The 13,421-nt window shown below is 51.3% G+C and overlaps 1 protein-coding gene across 1 annotated transcript in view; it reads right to left on the bottom strand.

Annotated features, from left to right (window-relative positions):
* Nucleotides 1-5,277, bottom strand: part of CAPN5 (calpain 5) — a 57,411-nt gene extending 52,134 nt beyond the window's left edge. The window contains exon 1 of the mRNA XM_050755567.1: nucleotides 5,096-5,277. The gene's annotated coding sequence lies outside the window, so the exon portion shown is untranslated. The remainder of the gene's footprint in view (nucleotides 1-5,095) is intronic.
* Between the last annotated feature and the right edge of the window lie 8,144 nt (nucleotides 5,278-13,421).

Below are 13,421 nucleotides of genomic sequence, written 5' to 3'. Positions count from 1 at the left end.
TATTATTCTGGAGGAAGAAATCATTTAGGCAGGTCTGGAGGACAGAATGCAGGGGAGAGGGAAGAGGAAGTAGAGAAATATTGCCACAGCTGGGTTGCGGCTGGCCCTGAAAGCCAGGCTAAGAACTCAGACATGAGATGGGGTGCGATGATGTATGAGAAGGTCAACGGGAAAGGAGGCCCAGGATGTAGGCAGGGAGGCCAGGCTCTAGACAGGCCCCTGAGAGAGAAGCAGGGCCTAGCATGGTGTGGCCTTGGCCATGGGGATGGAAAGGAGACCCACACAGGGGCAGGTCCGCAGCAGGCAGGCTGGAGCTCTGGGGTTTAGCTAGGGTTCTTCCTGAGGCGCCAGGGGGCTTATCCCCTCCTGCAACGGCGGACCATGTCTCTGGGTGAGCAGCACTTCCAGGCCCCCTGCACTGCTCTAAGTCACTTCCTATCCCTAACCATGGCAGCCTAGAATGCCAACGCCTGCTCCCCATACCCAGGCAGAGGGCGAACCAGGGCCTCAAGATGTCAGGCTGGGCAACATCCTGTCCACATACCCATCCTCAGATGGGGAGACTGAGGCCAGCGAGGAGCAAAGCAATTAACCTCTCTGTGCTTCAGAATTCTCATCTGTAAAACAAAGGTATTTTCTGCTCTACTGGCCCAGCCTGTTCACCTGACCCCATATACCAGACAGGACTTGGCCGTAATAGGCCTTGGTATTCTCATCTGTAAAGCGGGACCACCCCCTTGTAGGGTGATGGTGAGCATCAAATGACCCTGCAAAGCACTGGGCTTCTTGTGTGAATGTCTGAAATGAGCTGCACTCCACCCTGAAAGGCCCAGCACACTGTCAAATGCAGGCAGGGTCCAGACACCAGGGCCACCCATGCAGCCATGCCAGGGATGCCCTTCTTCCAAACATCCCTGAACTCTGGCTACCAGGGGCTCAGGCTGGACACTGGGGCCAGGGCTACAGCAGCGCCCAGCCTCCAAGGCTCCCAGGCTGGAGGGGAGACAGACATTGTGAGTGACCTCCTGGGTAACAGGACTGTGACTGGGGAAGCCAGCCTCGGTGAGCACTGGGGTGGCGGCGGGAGCTGGGAATGGCACCTACAGTGGTGCTGCAGTCAGCTCCTGGGGTGGGCTGAATGATGGCCCCAAAGATACTCCCACCCGGATGCCTAGAACCTGTGAATGACACCTTGTATGGCACAGGAGACTCTGCAGATGTGATTAAGGACTTTGAGACAAGGAGACGATCTTGGCTTATCTGGGTGGGCCCTGAATGTAATCACAAGTGTCCCTACAAGAGGGAGGTGGAGGGGATCTGCCCAGAGGAGGAAAGAGCAATGAGACAGAAGCAGAGACTGAAGCAATGTTGCCACAAGGAACGCCAGCAGCCACCCGAGGCTGGAAGAGACGGGGAACGGACTCTCCCCAGGATCCCACAGAAGAAGCCAGCCTGGATTTTAGCCCCATTAGACTCATGGGGGACTTCTCACCTCCGAAACTATAAGAGCATAAATCTGTGTTGCTTTCAGTCACCAAGTGTGGCAATTTGTCACAATAGCGATAGGAAAGGAATATGCTCTTGAACGATGCTGTTCCTGAAGAATAGCTAATGGGAGCCGGGGAACAGGTCATGGGGCCCCAGCCGCCTCTCCTGCCTGGAGAAGCCCATGAGGGGAATGAAGTTCCTACACCTTGAGTTGCTCCGCTGTACAACAAAGCGACCCCACGCCAGTTCCTTAGTTCCTGCTGTGAGTAACACGTCACTTGGGTCTCACCTCACTCCGACTGGCAGAAGTTACACAGCAGCAGGGGGCACTGGCTGAGCAGGGGCTGGCCGGGCAAGGCAGGTGGGTCAAGCCAATGGGCTCCCAGCCTTCTGTCCACCATCCCCCGGGGCACATCCTGACAGTGAAGGGCAGCTGGGGACCAGTGGATGGGCTTTGGTGTGCTCTGGTCACCAGCCCCTTCTCCCGCATGGCCACTGTGGGAGAAAACCACAGCAAAAAACCCACAGGCCACTGCAGCCTCAGCTGTCGCCAACCCAGACCCCTATCCCTGGGAAAGCTCGGGTCCCTGGAAGCACACGTGCAAACAACCAGAATGGGGAGCAGTAACCCAGGCCCTTGCGGGTAAGCACACATTGTCCACAGCTTCCCCTTCCAAGGCTGAGGCTGGCCTCCTAAGACATCCAGATTCCAACCGCAAAGGGACCTGGCCCCTTTGCCTGGGGTGAGCAGGGAAAGGCAAGGCCCGAGGCCACAGGCAAGTGAGCAGCTCTGCCTGCACTGAAGCAAGGCAATCCCAGGGCATCTCCACCAGCCCGGAGGAGGGCTCAGAGATGTGCAGCAGGAAGCCCAAATCTCAGGACCATGGCGAGCCCAGGAAAGTTTTGAGCAGGGATCAGGGATGGAGAGGCAGAAGAGCTCTCTGAGGCACTCAAGGGGTGCCTGGGAGGGGCTCTGAAGGCACTCAAAACACTTGAATAGATGGGGACAGAGACAGGGCGGGTGAAAAGCCCAGCTGCAGAGAGACTGCTGCCAGCTGCCCAGAAGGCTGCTGGGGAGGGGTGGGGGGTGTTGCAGATCCTGCTCTTTGCAGCTGGGGGAGCTGAGGGCCCGCTGCTGGGCTTTCTGTTCAACCTTCACATGCTGCACTCTAGGGTGCTCCCAGCTGCTCAGCCATTGCCTCTCCTCAGGGGCTAGAAGCTTTTGGGAGAAGCCAGGGGACTTGGTCAGGCAGATAGAGACCACTCCCATAAGCAGTCTCCCTCACCCACTAAATCCAAGAGAGTCTTCCACTTCAATAAGAGAGGCCTATTTCCTTCCACCCTTCTTCTCCCAAAGTCAGCCCCTCATCCCCGGGGAGGGAACTAAGTGATGCTGATTGCCAGCTGCTATTAGTAATAATGGCTACCAGACACCACGTACTTAGAAAGATGCGTTCAGTGACATGATCTAAGTTCATCTTCATCATCCCCCAGTCCCTGTGAATAGGCAGCATTTATCCCCATTCCGCACATGAGAAAACTGAGACAGAAAAGGGAAGTTCTCCGCCTCAAGGTCATAGGCAAGTAGGAAGGTACAGAGATGGTCTCAGCCAAGAGAAAGATCAGACACATGATTTAGGCCCTGCAGGTAGGAGAGGGTACCTACTGAGGGTGCAAGAGGCCTCCTGTTTGGGGACCAGGACTCCAGGGCTGATCTGAGAGCCTGCCAGGAAAGCAGGCAGAGACAGTGCTGGCCTGGGAGCAGTGTTCCAGATGTCTCCCACAAAAACCCACAGGCATCTCACAACCACCCTATCCAATAGTCCACTTGTCAACTTACTCCCAATCTGCCCCACCCGCAATGGTGGTCCCCATCTCACAGGGGCAGCCCCACCTACCTTCCCCCAGCACTGGGGCCCTGTGTAGCCCCTGGGCACCTCCTGCCCCCAGCACCCCTGCTCTGGGAACCTTTATCAGGGCCCCTCCTCCCCTGCCAAGGCTAACCCTGGGTGGGGAGCAGAGGAGAGCAGAAGGGAGGGCCCTCTCCCTGCTTTGGCCTCCTCCTTACAGGCCTCAACAGAAGCCCACCCACTACGCAGCCAAAGGTGACCCTTCTTGGACACACATCTGACCTATCTCATCCGCAATCCACCCCACCAGCATTCATTTTCACACTGCCAGGTCTTTACTCATGCTATTCCTTGGGGCTGTGATCCCCTGCCTTTTCTTTTCTGCTTGGTGGACTTCTTTGAGACCCAGCCCCAACGAATCTGCAAGTGAACTCATCCCCAGCACTGGATACAACTCTGGGCAGGGCCTTATCTGTGGACCCACTGCCTGTCTCGTCAGAAGGGACGCTCCTCAGGGCAAAGACCATGCCTCTGTGTGCTGGCAACTAGCCTGGCCTGGCCTGCAGCAGCAGCGGGGCCCACCACACCCTGCCCAGGAGGCAAAGGCAGCCAGACCATCCCACTCCCTGACCCTCGGGACAGGAGCAAGGACCAGCCCCAGGACCGTGGGAGGTGTCAATCCTTGCGGAACACAGTGGTTCCTCCAGCAGGCCTCAGACTCATTGAGCTGGCTGAGCCTCATCCTTAAGCCCCTCTTCCAAGAAGTCTGCCCAGATCTCTCTTTCCCCTGAGTCCTGGGATAGTCGCCCTCAGTACTTTTCTCTCCAAACCACGGGTGTAGGGAGGAGACTCTGGGATGAGAGCCAGGCGGACCCAGGTTCAAATTCTGGCTCAGCAGCCCTGAGAGGGCAGCTGACTTTGCCTCTCTGTGCCCCACTCTGCTCATCTGTATGGAACTTGGGGGTGAATCCCACCACACGAAATGACTGGGAGAGAGAACGTCGCACCTGTTAATGATCTTTGGTCCTACTTCACCTCTGGTCCCCTAGGCCAGTCTTCTGAGACCCCCCCAACCCAGAGGAACAGAGGTGGGAACTCAGGTCTGAGAAATCAAAGATCCATTCCCTCCCAGACCACTCTCCCACACTCCGGCAATACACACTCCTGCAACACACATACACACACACACACACACACACACACACACACACGTGTGCACCCGCCCTGCAGTCAAGGAGAAAAGCCCCCATTCAACCTGGGGAGGAGTGCCAAGAAGTGGATAGGCTGGGGCAGCAGGAGCCTCGGCCCTGCCCCTTTCCCAAGCCTGGGTGGGGTAGTACCCAGAAGGGGTTGGTGGATAGCAGGAATGAAAGGGGGGGTTAAGGAGGGAACAGAAGAGGGGGAACTGTAAGGAAGATGAGAGGAAGGGACAGTCTAGCCCCGGGTGTTAGGCGCTTCCAGCGCGTCCGCACTAGGAAAACGACTCAGAGACACCCAGAGGGAGATGAAAAAAAGACTCCTCGCCGGGGGTGGGGGTGGGGGTGGGGACGAGCCTAGGGAGCCCAGGCGGATCGTCCAGGACCCCGCCCCCCAGCCAGCGCTCACTTCCTTTCCCCCCAGGCCCGCGGGAGATGCAGCCCCCTCCACCGATTCGTGGTACCGAAGAACGCACTGGCTCACGCTGCATCCTCACACGCCCCCCCGAAACACACACACACACACATAGAAGCACATGCCTCCCTCCGCGCGCCTCCTACCGGCCGCGCCACCGCGGGTCCAGCCGGGTTCCCGGGATGCAGGACACGGCGTGGGCGCTGGAGCGGAGGCTGCAGCCGCCCCGCGTAGCGGCCTGGAGTTCTGGCAGGAGATGCAGCTGGGACTGGCCTGGGGCGGGGGCTGGCGCTCGCATTCCCCGGGTTCGGCCGGCCGGGCCCGGCTCCGCCCCGCCCCGCCCCGCCCCGCCCACGGCCTCTGCCCATTCGCCCGTGGTGAGCCGGAGGCGTGGTCTCCCGTGGGGCGGAGCGGGCGGCCGTGAGCTCGGTGCGCGCATGCGCCCTGGCGCCGCGGGCGGCCGCTCAGAGGAGCGGTCTGGTTCCAGCCCGGATGTTGAAGGGGGGTTTGGGGCCCCTAGCGGCACCCACAACCTCTACCGACTCAGTCGGGCCCTCTCTCTCCCTCCTTCCCAGACTATCTGTCTGCGGTTGGGTGCATCCCCGTGGGCAGCCTCCCAAGGGCTGGCTGCACCGCGAGGGATCGGGCCGAGGCGTGGGTTCAGCTCCCCGAGGGCGGGCCTGAGCCGCGACTGACTTGGAGCTGGCGTCTAGTACCGAGGGCCCGCAAGGGCCGGGGTGCCTGCCAGAACCAGGACTTGGTGGGCGGCACCCCTCCCTTTCCGAACTCCACCTTCACATCCATCCCAAGTGTTCGGATGGAGAAGAGGGAGCCCAGGCCCCTGTGAGCCGCAGACGGCCTCTGTCAGATGGGAAAACTGACCCCGGCCTGAGCACTTAACCCGGTGCTGCGATGGGCTCACCGGCTCACGTTTGACTCTGTCCGTGACTGGCTCCCGGAATGCCCTGGGATGGCACCGAGCCTCGGTTTCCTGATCTGTAAAATGGGGACTATAATCTCTACCCATCCCAGGCCGTTTGGGGAATCCGATAGAGAAGGTTTAGGGGTGACTAGTTCTTGCCTACAGTAGGGACTCAGGGGTGCCACCGTCCCCCACCCTGAGTCAGCAGGACAGACGCCCATCTGATCTGATGAGCCTATCAGCCCACTCATTCTCCCCCTCCAGTTTGTTTCCCAGTCTCAGTTAATGATTTCATCAACTTCTTGTGTTACCGAAACAAACTTGGGTCCACCCACCCGGTGCAGCAAAGTCAAACACTGACATCAGGATTTGCAGCGGCAGAAAGGGAGGCATTTATTGCAGGGTGCCAAGCAAGGAGAATAGGTCAGCTAATGCTTAAGACCCGGACTCCTCGATGGTTTACATGTAAGGGTTTTTAAAGGTGGGGAGACAGAGGTTATAGGCAAAGTCATAAATAAATACTCTGGAGCTATACATTGGCTTGGCCCAAAAAGGTGAGATATTTTGAGGCAGGGGAGTTACAGGTCATAGGTGGATTCAGAGATTCTGTGATTTGCAATTGGTTTAGGAAGCAAGACTGTCTAAAAACCTGGGCTCCATAGATAGGAATGTTAAGCATTGGCTTATGGGTGTGACTCTTTGCAGAACCCTTGGGAAGAAATTTAAAGAACAGCCCTCAGTTTCCCCTTGTCTGAGGCCTAAGTGACAGCTGTGAAAAACAATTCAGGGACATAGGTCAAGATGTTATCTTTAGTTTCTATAGGGAACCAGACATCTTGTGGCTCTAACTTATTTGGGTGGCCCTTGTTTTAAGCTACAATTACCTTGTTGCTTGTCAAGGTGCTCGTTTACTTCTCAAAGCTAGCTAGCTGCCTGAAATGCCCCTAGAAAGGACTCACGATTTTCCTTTCTTTACACTAAGCAGAGTCCCTGCCTCACCTCACTCTCAGTCACCCGGACTTCTCTAGCCTCTCCCCAACCTCCCTGCCTCTGTCCCAGGCCACCCAGATGCTTCTCCCTTAAGAGTAGCCCCAGCCCCCTCGGGAGCTTTCTATCCAACCAAAGAAGACTTTCACATATGCAGCTGAGACCCGCCACCCACAGAAGAGTGTTCTAAGACTGCACCCCATCTGACTCCCCCATCTCCCCTAACCTCATTCCATGCCCTGTACTGGGAGCAACAGCTTCACCAGCCCTTCAAGGGTCATTTCAGGGGCTCTACTCTCCCCACCTGAACCCTTGCCCATACTGATCTGTGACCGTCTGAAGGACTCTTCCATCCTCCCTGAGCCGCAGCATCCCAAAGCTCCCTTGCTCACCTATGGCCCTTCTCAGGCTGCGTCTCTCAGAGTTGCTGGTGGGACCAAAATTTCCCCTGCGAGGCCAAAGTTCCTGGAGGGCAGAGGCCAAGGGTCATTCTCAGGAAGACAGCAGCAACTGGTAGAGCCAAGCAGATCTGGGCTCCAGTCCTCACTCTGCCAGTTACTGGCTGTGTGATCTGGGCAGGTCCTCTATCCTTTCACAGCCTCATTTTCCCTGTCTGTAAAATGGGCTTCTAGCTGAAGTGTGTGATGACCAGGTACAGGCAAGTCATGGGGCTCGCTAAAGGCCCGGTTGTGTAGGATACTGGGCAGCATTGTCTCTGGGCTGGGCAACTCCCATGTGTTCCAAGGTGGAGCTGGGGTTGTGTCTGAGAAGGCGTGTTTGCCTCAGCCCACAAAACAGTGGGGTTCAGAGGATGCTCAGACCCTCTTCTGTATCTCAAAGCATTGGAGCCACAAGAGGGTATTCTGCAATAGTTGTAAGCAGGGACTCTGCCTGGGCTCATATTAGCTGAGTGACCTCAGACAAGTGACCCAACCTCACTGTGCCAGTATCCTCTCCTGTAAAGCCAACATAGCAACAACTGCACCATGGAGTTGTTGTGGGGTTAAATGGGCCGGGCCATGTGGAGCCCTCATGGTAGTCCTTTGCTTGGAGTAAGAGCTCTCAGCATTTGCTAGCTGGTGTTATTGACATCTGACCCCAGTCCCTCATTTTGTGAAGACACTGAGTCCCAGAAGCAGAGACATGCACTCATGGCTAGTGAGAAGCCCAGCCACCCTAGCAGGTTAGCGCTGGAAGGGCCCAGTCCTTTAACCATCTCCAGCAGCTCCACCTTTTCTGACAGGTGAGGAAAGAGGCCTAGTGAGAGAGTGACCTGCCCAAGACACCCACCCTGGTGGCCGGGTGGACAGAGCATTGGCCCTGCTATTGGGGAAGAGAGAGGTCCCCAAGATAAGCCAGGAAGAGCCAGATCTGCCCGATAAGGTTGGGGAAAGGTGGGACTTTGATGATGCTCTGGCCCCAGAATCCTGCTGGTCAGTTTTTATAAACTGAGTCATCTAATGGTGCCATCACAGGGCCTGATGTGGAAGTGCACTTCCCATTTCTCACAACCGCCCTCTGCAGCAGCTCTGATTAGTCCATTTTCCAGATGACAGAACCAAGCCTCAGGGAGATGCCCCAGGTCACACAATTAGTAACTGGAATCCAAACCTACCCTGTCTGACTCCACTCTTGTGGGCTTTCCCTTCCCTCTTCCTATCTCCTCCAGGAAAAGGTCACCTCCGCAGGCTCCTTGACTGGCTGTCCCACCTCTGCTTGGATGCCACTGTAACTGGGAACTCACTTCCTCACAGCACAGCCCTTTCCCCTCTACCTGGGAGAGCCTTTTGTCCCCCAGAGCTGATCCACCCCTCTCTTCCTGGTTCTGCCAGACTTTATACCCTCTATCTTACCAGAGCCTAGAGACAGAATCTTCTCTGCCCAAGTCAGAAAACCCCTTTCTTCACTGCTCCTGTGTGTAATAGGATTTCCCAGGTGAAGCTTATCATAATAATGTATTTTTTAATCCCAACAGAATTAATTGCCAAGCTATTGTGTGAGAATCCTAAAGGAAGCTGTGGCATGGGGAGTGGCTCAAAGTGGAGGCTTCTAAGGCTTGGTGTCTCTGGGAGGAATATTAAAAATCACCCTATTAACCAGTTCATTTCGTTCTCATCTGGCCAGCTCCGGCAAGGGGGTGTCAAGATTGCAGAGTGAGCAGGCCCGTCAGACACAGAACTTTCAGTGGGGAATAGTTGCTAATGGTGCATCCCTGTGTGGTCAAAAATGGGAGCTCACAAGGGACTCCAGGGCAGAACAGGTGTGATGGAAATTGGGATATTGAGACAAGATGACTTCTGAGTTGCTTTCAAGTCTATCCTTCTCTGAAACACTGCTTATATTTTGTTACTATCCTAGATATTATTAAAAACTAGTCAGACCAAGAATGCAAGGTTGTTTTTTTTTTTTTTTTTTTGACGGAGTTTTGCTCTTGTCACCCAGGCTGGAGTGCAGTGGCGTGATCTCAGCTCACTGCAACCTTCACCTCCCAGGTTCAAGCGATTCTCCTGCCTCAGCCTCCAGAGTAGCTTTAATATTAGAAAACTTCATCCATTAATAGCATTGCATTAGTTTCCTAGGGCTGCCATAACGACAAACTGTGCTGCTCAAATGACAAAAATGTATTGTCTCACAGTCCTGGAGGCTAGAAGTTCAAGATAAAGGTACCCCTAATTCTGATAAAGGTATCATCAGGATTGATTCATTCTATGGGATCTAATTCAATATACAACAAGCATGTACCATATGAATGAACCTAAGGGGAGAATAATATGCTCATTTATTTCTCTATAAATACTAAGAAAGCTTTAACAAAATTCAATACCCATTCATGATCAAAACAGTCAGTGAAACAGGAATTGAGGGATACTTTCTCAGTATGATAAGATATAGTCATATAAACCAGCATCTTATTTAATCAAGAGACACTGGAAGCATTTCCACTAAGATCAAGAGCATAACAAGGGCCAGGCACAGTGGTTCATGCCTGCAATCCCAACACTGTGGGAGACTGGGACAAGAGGGTTGCATGGGCCAGGAGTTTGAGGTCAGCCTGGGAGACAAAATGAGACCTCATCTCTGCAAAACAAAAAACAAAAAAAAAGCCAAGTGTGCTGGCATTTGCCTGTAGTTCCAGCTACTCAAAAGGCTGAAGTAGGAGGATCCCTTGGGGCCAGGAGTTTGAGGCTGCAGTGAGCCCTGATTATGCCATGTACTCCAGCCTGGGTGACAGAGTGAGACCTTGACTCTAAAAAATAAAAAGAGAATGAAAGAAGAGAAACATGGCAAGGATGCCATTATATCCACCACTATTCCACGTTGTACTAGATGTATTAGCCAATGCAATTAGACAGGAGAAATCAATTGGAGGCCTAAGAATGGTAAAGAAGAAGGAGAACTATTTCTATTTACATATGGCATAATATACCTGAAGAACCCCAGAGAATCAATGATAAAACTAATTCAAATAGTAAAGGAGTTTAGTGAAGTAGAAGGATACAAAATTAACATGTAAAATATAATGGCCTTTATGTATATACCTATATGAGGATTTTTTTTTTTTTTTTAACAGAGTCTCACTCTGTCGCCCAGGCTGGAGTGCAGGGGCACAATCTCAGCTCACTGCAACCTCCGCCTCCTGGGTTCAAGTGATTGTTGTGTCTCAGTCCCCCGAGTAGCTGGAATTACAGGTGTACATTACCATACCTGACTAATTTTTTTCTTTTTAGGAAAGGTAGGGTTTCACCATGTTGGCCAGGCTGGTCTCGAACCCCTGACCTCAGGTGATCTGCCCACCTTGGACTCCCAAAGTGCTGAGATTACAGGCGTGAGCCATCGCGCCTGGCCATGATGAAATTTTTGAAACAGTTTTGAAAGACACGAAAGGAAAACAAATGGAAAAATATCGCTTTGTTTGCATAGGAAAAGTCAACATTGTAATGGCGTTAGTCCTCCCTAAGTTAATTTTAAACTCCATGTAATCCCAATTAAAAAAACAGCAAGGTATTTTATGAAGATAGACCTGTTGATACAAAAGTTCACATAGAAAAATAAACTTGCAAGAACAGATAGGAAGACATTGGAAAAGAAAAACCATGAGAGAAAGCTAGACTTGCCAGACATTAAAAAAAAAAAAAAAAAAAAAAAAGTCTTCTGTAATTAAGACTGGGATGGTTCTGGTACGTGAACAGACAAATTGGAATAGACTAGAAAATTTAGGATTAGTCCCAAAACATCTTTACTCCACTAATTTGAGATGTTGCCTTTGCTACACACTAAACATAGACTTTGCAATAGATAGAGCTGGGACAACTGGGAGCCATTTGGAAAAAATAAAATTAAATCCATATGTTACACTGTCATATTTTGTGTTGTGCTGCTATAAAGGAATACCTGAGACTGAGTAATTTATAAAGAAAAAAGTTGATTTGGCTCCCAATTCTGATGGTTGGAAAGTTCAAGACTGGGTGTCCAGTGAGGGACTCAGGCTGCTTCCACTCACAGTGGAAGGTGAAGGGGAGCTGATGTGAGCAGATACCACATGTCAAGAGGGGAAGCAATAGATAGGGGAGAGGATGTCAGAATCTTTCAACAAGCAGCTCTCCCAGGAACTAAGAAAGTGAGAGGTCACTCGCCACCAAGGAAAGCATCAATCTATTCATGAGAGACCACCTCCATGAGCCAAACACCTCCCATCAGGCCCCACTTCAACCCTAGGGATCACATTTGAACATGAGCCTTGGAGGGAACAAACATCTAAACCATAGCACACATCCAACAAAAGAATAAACTGAATGGATCAGGAATCTAAGTGTGAAAAACAAAGCCACCTGTCTTGGTCAGCTCAGGCTGCTGTAACAAAATACCACAAACCGCCAAATTCAATGGTAAAGTGAGGGGAAAGGCACCAACAGGTAACTAACCAAAAAACATATTAAAATGGCCCTCAAACTTATGAAAAAAGATTCAAGGACATGGATAATTAGAGCGAGGCAAATCACAGCCACAGTGAGATGCTATTTTTCACTTTTCAGACTGACAATAAAAATGATCACAACACATTCTGTTCACCAAGTTGTAGGGAAACAGTCGCTCACAGTTATTGCTGGTGGGAATACAATTTGGTACAATTTGGTACAATTCTAGGGGAATTGGTAATACCTAAGAAAACTACATACACATGTACTCTTTAACCTGAGGCAACTCCACTTCTCGGAATCTCCTCAGAACCTTTACCTGTGGCAGTATGGAAATACACATGCAAAGCCTTTTTTCACTGACGCGTTCTTTTTAATTGCAAATATTGCAAACAATCTACATACCCACAAGTGGGAGAGTGGTTGAATAACTTGTAGTATATCCAGGTAACAGAGCACTAAGCAGCTGTAAAAGAAAATGAGGAGGAGCACATTGAATTGATACAGTGTAAATCCCAGAACACACATGAAGAGAGAAGACAATATAAGAACGTGCACAGGTGTCTGCTCATCTATGCAGAGAAGTACAAGAAGGAAAGATCAGAAACTGATGAGATTGGTTACCTACAGGGACAGGTGGAAAGGAGTAGAAAGAATTGGTGAATGGGATAGGATAGCAGGGAAGAGGAGGGAGTGATACTTCTCTGACTATACCTTTTTTGCTCTTCTTATTGAGATATCATTTACATGCCATAAAATTCAACCTTTAAAGTACAAAATGCAGTAGTTTTTAGTATATTTACAAAATTGTGCAACCATCACCACTATCTAATTTCAGATGATTTTCACCATCCCAGTAGAAACCCCATACCCAAGCATTCTCCATTTCCCCCTCCCCTTATCCCCTGGTAACCTCAAATCTCTATCTCAATGGATTTGGCTATTGTGGGTATTTCATATATTGAAATCATACAATATGTGGCCTTTTGAGTTGGCCTGGCTTGCTTTCTTCTTCCTTCCTTCCTTCCTTCCTTCCTTCCTTCCTTCCTTCCTTCCTTCCTTCCTTCCTTCCTCCCTCCCTCCCTCCCTCTCTCTTTCTTTCTTTCTCTCTTTCTTCTTTCTTTCTCTTTTTTTCTTTCTTTCTCTCTTCTTTCTCTCTTTCTTCTTTCTCTTTCTTTCTCTCTTTTTCTCTCTTTCTTTCTTTCTTTCTTTCTTTCTTTCTTTCTTTCTTTCTTTCTTTCTTTTTCTTTCTTTCTTTCTTTCTTTCTTTTTTGAGACAGGGTCTCACTCTGTTGCTCAGGTTGGAGTGCAGCCGCTTAATGACAGCTCACTGCAGCCTCAAGCTCCTGGGCTCAAGTGATCCTCCTGTCTCAGCCTCCTGAATAGCTGGGACTACAGGTGTGTGCCACTGTGCCCAGCTAACTTTTTAATTTTGGTAGAGACAGAGTCGTACTATGTTGCCTAGGCTGGTCTCTAGCTCCTGACCTCAAGTGATCCTTCTGCCTTGGCCTCCCAAAGTCTAGCTTCTTTCACTTAGCATGATGTTTGCAAGGTCCATCTATGTTGTAGCATGTACCTGTACTTCATTCCTTTTTAGGGCTGGATAATATTCCATTGTATGAACATACCACATTTTGTTTATTCACT

This window comes from Macaca thibetana, chromosome 14 (genome assembly GCF_024542745.1).
Source record: "Macaca thibetana thibetana isolate TM-01 chromosome 14, ASM2454274v1, whole genome shotgun sequence".
Lineage (NCBI taxonomy): Eukaryota > Metazoa > Chordata > Mammalia > Primates > Cercopithecidae > Macaca > Macaca thibetana.
Note: the sequence above shows the minus strand (reverse complement) of the source record. Positions and strands in the feature narration are given on the sequence as shown.